The 10000-nt window shown below is 35.1% G+C and overlaps 1 pseudogene; it reads left to right on the forward strand.

Annotated features, from left to right (window-relative positions):
* LOC135206874 (glutamate receptor ionotropic, kainate 2-like) overlaps positions 1–10000 on the forward strand; it is an 80915-nt pseudogene that overhangs the window by 29474 nt on the left and 41441 nt on the right.

Genomic DNA, 10000 nt, shown 5'->3' on the forward strand with positions numbered 1-10000 from the left:
CATGAATTATCAATGCATAATGGAAATTAGTTTTTCATCTGAAACTCTCTCTCTCTCTCTCTCTCTCTCTCTCTCTCTCTCTCTCTCTCTCTCTCTCTCTCTCTCTCTCTCTCACTATATATCTATCTATCTATCTATCTATCTATCTATCTATCTATCTATCTATCTCTGCTTATTTGCATATTAGCAATTATAACTTCTACTTCGGTGGTCCAGGTGGAACCCGACAAGTGGCGCCAACTACACCAAATCCTACAGAGAGGTAGAACAGGACATTGTAGAGGAATTACGGAGGAAGAACCTGGTCATTTCGTCCGTGTTGGTGAGTTTTCACTCAAGATATTTCCTACTGTAATATACTTCATTTTATCCCCATTGAATAGCAATAATGACAATTATTTTTAGTACCTGAGGCATATCTAGATCGAAAGATATATTCTAAACTGAGAGAGGAAGATCGTAGGAGAGTCAAGCATTGAATAGCAATAATGACGATGATTTTTAGTACTAGAGGTATATCTAGAGTTATGTCTAGACCGATGGATATATTTTAAACTGAGAGAGAGAAGATGATTAAATGAGAGTCAAGTCACAGAATTTGGACAGACACGAGAGTGAATGAGTAGCTAAGGTAAAGAACGCAGTAGTACTTGGTGGAGCGTAACGCCGATGCAAGATGCTTTTATTAATATCCAGTGGGCTTTATCGAAGACGTACTTTAAACAGTGTCATAAACTTACGCTACAGTTGTATATACGAAAGTTGATTGCTTCATATAAGACGTACATTTAAACAGCGTCATAAACTTACGCTACAGATGTATATACGAAAGTTAGTATCCCACGAAAGCAGGCAATGAGAGAGCTTACTGACAGGATATGACATCCCTGGGAAGAAAGTAAGCCTCATCGAAGGCATGTTAGAATTGAGGAATAGGGTGTCGTGTAACACACAGCCGTACTGCTATTGAATTATTGCTGCGGTTTGTTGCGAGCTGTAAAAAAAAAAAAAGAAAAAAAAAACAGGGAATTGGGACCGAAAAGTAACGTAAATAGCTGTTTGAAAACAGAGATCAGATCTCGAAATTGCAGCGTATTGTGTTAGAATTTTCCTTTTTGGTTACAAATTTCAGTGGATAAACGAAGATGAGATTGAGCTAAAAAAAAAAAAACGCGCACACGCCACAGGGAGTTATGGCCGAAAACTAACGTAAATAGCTGTTTGGTAACCGACATCAAATCTCGAAATTTCTGCGTATTATGTTTGCATTTACCTTTTTGGTTACGAATTTCAGAAGTTAATGAAGAACGCGAAACCCTCCGACTCGGTGGCTGGCAGCCCGATGATAATAATCGATGCGAGCCTGCAACAGGTAACTGAGTTTGCCACACAAGTTCCCAAATCACATTTCACGCGTAACCATTTCTCGGTCCTTGTTGTTAAAAAGTGGCAGGCTTTCACCATATTGGGAACTAATTTCTCGAGTTTATTATTAGGTGTTTGAAACCAATACCTGTCAAACTTCAAACATAGGTTAATTATAATGAACAGTTGCAGATTTTGTAAAGCTATTCATTAGAAATCACGATTCATCCTCATTGTTTTAATTTTTGACAGACTAATATGTCCTTAACGAACCAATTGTGATTATTTTTGCCATATACATAAGAGTACAATCAATACTGTTATCTATACACATGTTTTTTTTCAGTTTCACGTTATTTTCAAAAGCCCCGCTAAAGAACTGTAGTCCCTAAGAGATCAAGGATACCCCCACCGGAATAGAAGATGCAATCTCCAGCAGTATATATTTACTTAACCCAAATGTTTTCTAGGAACCATTGTAGACATCTGTCGTACATAGAAAATCCGCATCAAATCATCAGACGTCCATCAAACGATTGGATCAATTTTACCGAAATAAGAATCCTCAGAAAATTTTTCAAGAATCATCATTAGCCAACAGACATACCGCTCATGTCCAATATCCGTATCCTTTCTTGTCTAACAACTATCAACAAGCTCCCCTCAGTGGCGTGATCGCTATCGTCTTGGCCTGCTACCTCAGTGGCCGCGAGTTCGATTCTCGGGCATTCCACTGAGGAGTTGGAGATGTGTATTTCTGGTGATAGACGTTCGCTCTCGACGGTTGGGTTCGGAAGTCACGTAAAGCAGTTGGTATGTCCCGTTGCTGAATAACCGCCGGTTCCATGCAACGTAAAAACAACGTACAAACAAACAAAACAAGCTTCACATCACATCACATCAATTCACATCACAGACTTGTCAAAAATGGGAGCCAAAGGACGCTTTCGAAAGTTCTAAGTTATGTACGTTAAAATCTGGCATTTGAATTAATTGTAGATATAATTCCCCAATAATAAGATTAATGCATTTGGAAATTTCATCGATGTAACAAGCAAGCATACAGTCGTGACAGAGGGGTCGGTCCACAACTGTAAGCACTCCTTTCCGCACTAGGAAAAGACACACGATCACTGGATGAACTGATAATAATAGCGAGGACACCAGGCTATAGTAGATTCACATCAGCAGTGCATTTGACGTCTAGAACCAGTCCCTTACGACGCTCCTGATTGGCTGTTGATAAGCCAATGACAGGGCTGGAAACTCTCAGTCTCTCTCGAGAGTTCACATAGGCAGGATGTATGTTCCACCTCTCCTGAAAGGCGTATACATCAGGAGAGATGGAACATACATCCTACCTATAAGAGCTCTCTCTCGAGAGACTGAGAGTTTCCAGCCCTGTCATTGGCTTATCAACAGCCAATCAGGAGCGTCGTAAGGGATTGGCCTAGACATCAAATGCACGGCTGATGTGAATCTACTGTAGTGCTGAGGGTAGAACCACCTTGTAGTTTTTAATAACGTAACTAATAATAGCAATATTTCAGAGACTTTTTTAAAAAAAAGCGCAATCAAGTCACACCATCCCTTTGTTCCGTATTTTCCCAGTAACTAATTTGATTAACAGCTGACGGGAATTTTTCTTCTCACCCGTGATTAATTTCGTTCCACTTTGCCATCTGACATTATCTCATGTATCCCATTATATTAAGAGTAATGGGGTATAATCCTCTTTTGTTATTTGCTCGTGCAAAGGGACACCTTTGCACACACACACACACGCGCGCACGCACACACGCACGCATATATATATATGTGTGTGTGTATGCAAAGGTTTCCCCTTTGCTCACACACACACACACTCACACACACACACACACACACACACACACACACACACACACACATATATATAGTATATATATATATATATATATATATATATATATATATATATATATATATATATACATATATATATATATATATATATATATATATGTATATATATATATATATATATATATATATATATATATATATATATATATATATATATATATATATATGAATGTGTGTGTGTTTGTGTGTGTAGGTTATATATATATATTATATATATAATATATATATATATATATATATATATATATATATATATATATATATATAATATATATATATATATATGAATGTGTGTGTGTTTGTGTGTAGGTATGGTATATATATATATATATATATATATATATATATATATATATATATATATATATATATATATATATATATATATTAGGGCTGTTACCTTGTATAATAAGGCGCCCTATGAGGTAATGTTTGACTTGCGATAATCTTGCGCTAAGTCGGTTGGTTATGCACTTCCATACTCATTGGAGTGTCTTGGGGTTTCATGATAACTAACGAAGTAAGTATCTTCTTTCATTATGACGACGATGTGTTAAACTCATGATGATTTCTTTCTGATGTGAGGTTCTAGTAGAAAACACGAAGTATCAAAAATACATATATTCTTCTGAGATTACATGATGAATATCAGACAGGGTTGTACAGGTCTGCCAATGACGATGGCTTGATCGCCCTTGCCAACAATGATGGCTAATTCAACTCTGTTTCCACTACCATCTCGGTTACAAGTCATAAAGGAAGCAGACAGTAGCTCGAACATATGAACATACATACAAATGAGACACGTTACAAGTCACGTAGGCCGTTTGAATTATAGGTCGCGGTAGTTGTCTCAAGCAGGAAGCTTGGACTAATGTTTTCAAAACAAATGAATGACTACAGGTGACGGCACGTCACCTTAGCCTACTTTATTGTCTCTGGTCTGATCACATTCCTGCAAGCAATATGGTTGACCTCTTTAGTTTTAGTTTTTTATATATATGGAATAACATTCCATATTTTTATTATATAATCACTTACATAAAAGCTCGGTCAGCTACAAAACCAACCACTGAATATTATTCAAGCTTGACTTGCATTTAACTTATAGGAGTGTGATACAAACACTATGTGAATATATATAGATATATAAAAAATACTAATAAGTAAAAAAAAATTCATGGTGTACACAAATACAGATTCAAGTAATAAGATATAAGAAACAATATGCACACAATGATATTCGTAAATAATAGTGATCACGTGATATATACTGATACAGTTTTTCACTTCATCTCTTTAAGATACATATGCTACAGAAAATACTAACGTACTCTGATAATCGCGTAGAATAAAGATTAACATGATAAAAATCATATTTTAAATGATAAAAATTCATATATGAATTGATAAAATTTTTTTATGTTTATGCTGATTGATTCGTTGATTTTTATGCTAACTGTTATATATCTGCAGTTATTGGTAAGATAAAAGGTAACAGATTGATTATAGGCTACCTGATTTATTTATACGTATGTATATGGATTCATATAATTATGATTAATATATGTGCACTTTAAATAGATTCCTAGTGCGTACACGCAAAGATATATTTTGACTCTGTTACTTATGATCATTTATATATAGATTCCTAGTGCGTACACGCAAAGATATATTTCGACTCTGTTATTTATGATCATTTATATATAGGATACATGATACTTTATATATAGGATACATGACCGAGGTTATACTACCACACATTTAACTAGCGTTCGAACAACTTTTCGTCCATTACACAGTTCCAGACAACCACCTATCATCCCCAGCACGAGTCCTTCGCTAGCAACGTAGAGTTGAATATCCTTCTGGTCGTAATTGTCGGAAGTATGTCCCTTTTGTAGTCGATTTCCGACAGCCGCCGGAGCATTCCGCATTAAAACGAGATTAACGATGGGATACGGGTGTCGGTCGAAGAAGTCCATGAAATAAGCTTGTTCACTTATGATGGTGCTTATTCCTTTCACATTGTAGGCGGTTGTTACTTGATTGCAGTCGTCCGCAGTGACAAATGATTTTTTGAAGTTGCGATGTGAAACTCTCGTACTGCAGGATACTGTAACCAGGTTCCATTAATCAGCCTGCAAGTGAAATTATACTTGTCAGAAGGGCAAAGGAAATTCAGACAACATCAAATACGGGAGGGAGAAAGCCATTAAGAACCAGACTTAACCCACATGAATTTGCTGATATTTTATGGAATTCAAAAGAGTCAGCTGTACAAACTTTTTTATCCATGGCATTAACAATGAGTGAACCTATCCAGGTCTATGATGACTGTAAAAATATCCATAATTATAAAAAATAAACAGATATCAATACGAATCCCAAAGAAAATTCGATATTACTGATAGTAAGTTACTAGACAAAGAAGTGGAAAACGGAGCTATTTGTAAGATTGCCAGGCAACATAAGAGTCAAAGAGAATATTAATCATGATTCTGTATTTCTCTATGCTAACTGAAATTAAGCTGTGATAAAATCCGATCCTATGTGCCCCTAACAAAAGTTTCATATTCAAATTTCTCGCGCGCATCCTCTGAGGTTAATTTTTAAAACTTTATTAATAGGCAGGAGATGCAACGAAAGAACCCACTATGTAACTAATTTCTATGTAAACTTTGGGTTTTTCAAAAAAATGTGACATTTTCCCATGAATGTGATTACTTGAATTGTAATAGGCTAATGTTGAAAGTAAATTTTTCATATACATGACCTGATACTTCTAAATGTCCGTTTACCAATATCATAAGCTGATTTATTGACTCTAATTGTCTATGAGGTTCAGAAAAAATTAATTCATTTTGATGTTATAGAAATTCTATTTGCTTATTTTGTTCATTAATTTTAAAACGATTGCAAGTCCTTAACTAAACTGCATTGCACACGGATAGACACTTGTACCTAACGTCTGCCTTGCCCATGAGAAGTTCGGGCTAAGCATTCCTCTCTCCAGTCAACCTGCTTTGCAAGCGGTTTATTGAGGTTAAAAGGAAAAATGCTGATCCGGCAACGCGTCATACACCTTCAGAACTGATGACGTCGTCACCTGGCAGGAGATTGCTCTCAGCCAGCTAAGAGTTACGTTACTTGCTGTAATAAATACGACTTTAGTATAAATTGGGTATTTTTTTTTAATACTCCACCCCCACGAGAAGAATGTCTGAAAAAAAAAACAGTACCAAAATTGAACAATATATTAGTTTCATGTTGGAAATCTGCATGATTGTAAATAAATGTAATTATGTAAATTAGTTAAATTTAGATATTCCTTATTCAAACTAATGAAAAAAGGTTTCCATACAAATTCTATATATATTATTTGCCCTGTAAGATCCATATAGGATTATTCCATAGATATACATTTTCACTTCTAGACTTCCTGACTTTAAAATCTATTTTATTTTATTTTATTTTATTTATTTATTTATTTATTTTATTTTTTTATTTTTTTTCATTGACTACGAATATAAATCACCGGGACAGACAATATGTCAGTAGGTTTTGATATGTGTTTTGAACTTTTAGCTTACTTGTCATTACTAAAGCGTAATATTTGGATATTTAATTACCTATGGTTACGTTTTGCTTATTGATTTTATCGTGATTCATTTTTGTTATAATTTGTAACCCTTCTGACTTCTTACGGAGTGTATTATATCGACTCCACTTGTATCCATATTCATTTTATTTTTTATATTTATTTATTTATATATATTTTTTTTATATATATTTGATAAATTAATGGTTGGCTTGAATATGTGGAAAAGTGTTCTAGCGGCGTACTGTATAAGGCTACTTGCGGTATCATTTCTATAGATCAGATATGAATGATAAAGGTATTTAAAACCGCGAAAACCGCCATAATCCCGTTCGGATCCAATATCACGAGTTGTAACTAGTAAGACATTGACACTTTCCTATTTATCCGTTCTACCAAAGACCGATTGAACTCTGGGTGATAAGATATAGTACTGGTTTTCTTAATGGAAAGGAATTCACACAGCGAGTTAAGGAGATTATTATTGATTTACACCACCCAAGTCAGAGATTATTATGTGTTGAATTCCATGTTTACTGATTTAACACTCATAAATATTCCTAGCGCACTCAATTGCGGTGTTTGTTTTTAGTGCTATTAATTCTATATAACGTGTCAAGGAACTATTAACACTAAGAAGTGTTTATTTCCTCTGTCAGACTCGTAATTCTGTTAATAATTCTACGTATATTCTTTCACGGATTGATTTGGCATAGGATAGGCCCCTAAACTGACAGGTGTCTTAGTGTATCCCTTGTTTTCATGACACGTGTTACAATTAGTTATGTGCTTTTTATATCTGTAAGCATTGTAGGCCAGTAAAACAGTGATTTGGCTTTCTGTGACATAATAGAGAACCCTGGATGACGGAATGCAACCAGTTTAGGACGATTGGTATGAAAGAGATTACTACTACCTGGTTGTTAGTCACCTGCTGTGTTCTTCGGGTTTTCCTCGTCACGGACCTACATAAAATATTATATTTGATTACAGAACTCTGATACACATACTTTAAATATACTTTTGCTTTAGGGTTTCCATTCGAAGTGTTTATTTTTGGTTTTGCTTAGCTGCTGACCCTTTTCCGTTCAAAGCGTTTATTGTTTTGCTTATTGCTGCTGGCCCTTGTTTTGTTCAGTTTGTAAACAGTTCTGTGCTCCAACCCAGCTATTAAATGCTCGCGATCTCTTGGGTTAATGAATTTTCTTGTTTAGATACGGTTTTAACAATAGGCACGGATGTTTCTATATCTTTTAGTCCAATTAATGGTTCTTTGCAGTATGGTGCGGGATTGCGGGATAATGCGTCAGCTATGATATTTGCTTTCCCAGGTAGATATCTTAACTTGGCTCCAAAGACATGAATGATCATATGCCAATGAGTTCCTTTGGGACTGTGTTTAAAGCCTTTGAAAAAACTTGGTATTGGACTTTATGGTCAGTAAGGATTTTATCAGGATAGCCGTAGATTATGAACTTAAAATGTACTAGTGAGTTAACGATACCTAGCCCTTCCTTGCCTATTACTGCATATTTACTTTCAGAGGGCTTTAGTTTATGTGAATAAAAAGCTATAGGGAAGAACTGTTTTTCAATATTGCTGAAGTAGTACCCCTCTTACCCCTTGGTCTGAGGCGTCTGTTGCAATAAAAAAAAAAAAAAATCCTTATTCAAATCAGGGATTTTTAAGTTAGGTGAGCTGCATTATTCCGCTTTTACGATATCGAACGCCTGTTGATGCTTTTTAGACCATAATAAATCTACGTCCTTCTTCGTAAGGTCTGTTAAAGGAGCTGTCATGATTGAAGTGTTACATATTTACTAGAGCACTAGCTCTAGTTTATGTGAATGTACTTCTAAGGTATTAGAAAAGATTACAAGACCAACCAATAGGCATGTTGTGTATCCACTAAAAGTCTCCAAACACTATATTGTAAAAATTGATAATGTCCCCTGAGTGTGCTAAAAACGATGTATGAGGTACAATCACTTAGGTAATGATATCTGGTGAAAGCCTTCAAGTAAGTCCAATCGTTTCTTGTTTAAGCGACAGAAATCTTTTATGGCATGACGTTTGAGAGAAAAATTATATGGGCTATTTGATTTCCTAATGACTCCTATTACTAACATTTTTCAACTTCGTCATTTATCTCTATTTTGAAATTTCATTGGGAGTCTATACGAAGGTACGTATATAGCTTTATGTTTGTCCTTAGACCGTATTTTGTTTTCAATGACATCCGTTTTACTCCCAGAGATCACTCGCTAGTGGAGAAACTTCCTGGTATTCAGATAAAAGATAAAAAAAAAAATTTCTGCTGAATCACCTCTGCTTGAATGACTTTACGGATATTACTTTAGATAGAGTATAAGAGAGATTCATCTACAACTGATTGGGCGTGATTAAAAATTAGCAACAATAAAAAAATGCGATATTTATAACTTCCGTATCCACGATATGTATAGGTTTGTGGATCACTAGATTTAACTTGTTGCTGCGAGTCAACCGTGTCTAGGGCTTTGTTCGCAGAAATCGTTATATTTCAGAGTGTCGGGAAGGATTAAAATTTCAGATCCCAGCAAAGTCTTTTTACACGCACTAAGACATTCGAGGGTGCATGCGTCTCGAGATTTTTGCATGCAAACTGCGACTGCGGTTGTGGGAGAATTCTGTTGGGTCGTTGAACAATATCACGATTTATGAGACAAATTATTTGTTCCTCTATATAAGTTATTATTTGATTAACTGTCTCTTTTTGTTCAAACGGATTCTAATATGTTTGAAGGTTTATAGAATTTTCCTTTGATAAACACGCCTTATTTTGCAGGAGGTAAGATAATATTTTGTATACCCCTAGATAGATATCTTACAATTACGCTATATACAGATCAATGTTTTTTATAACTATAGAGGTATCTGTAAACGCTCGAACAACAGACGGTGAGTCCGTAAATACAGGATATTACGTGTACTAAAGGAATAAAACAAGATATTCTAATTTTTACGGCGCGTACAGTCGGGCTTAATCCACCACTACTTATAATAACTTATTGTATAAAATTACGAGAACCTGCTCTGATTACTTGATACAGTCGTGTGATTCATAGGAAAATTCCTTTATAAATTAAA

Source organism: Macrobrachium nipponense, chromosome 31 (assembly GCF_015104395.2).
Source record: "Macrobrachium nipponense isolate FS-2020 chromosome 31, ASM1510439v2, whole genome shotgun sequence".
NCBI classification, from domain to species: Eukaryota; Metazoa; Arthropoda; class Malacostraca; order Decapoda; family Palaemonidae; genus Macrobrachium; species Macrobrachium nipponense.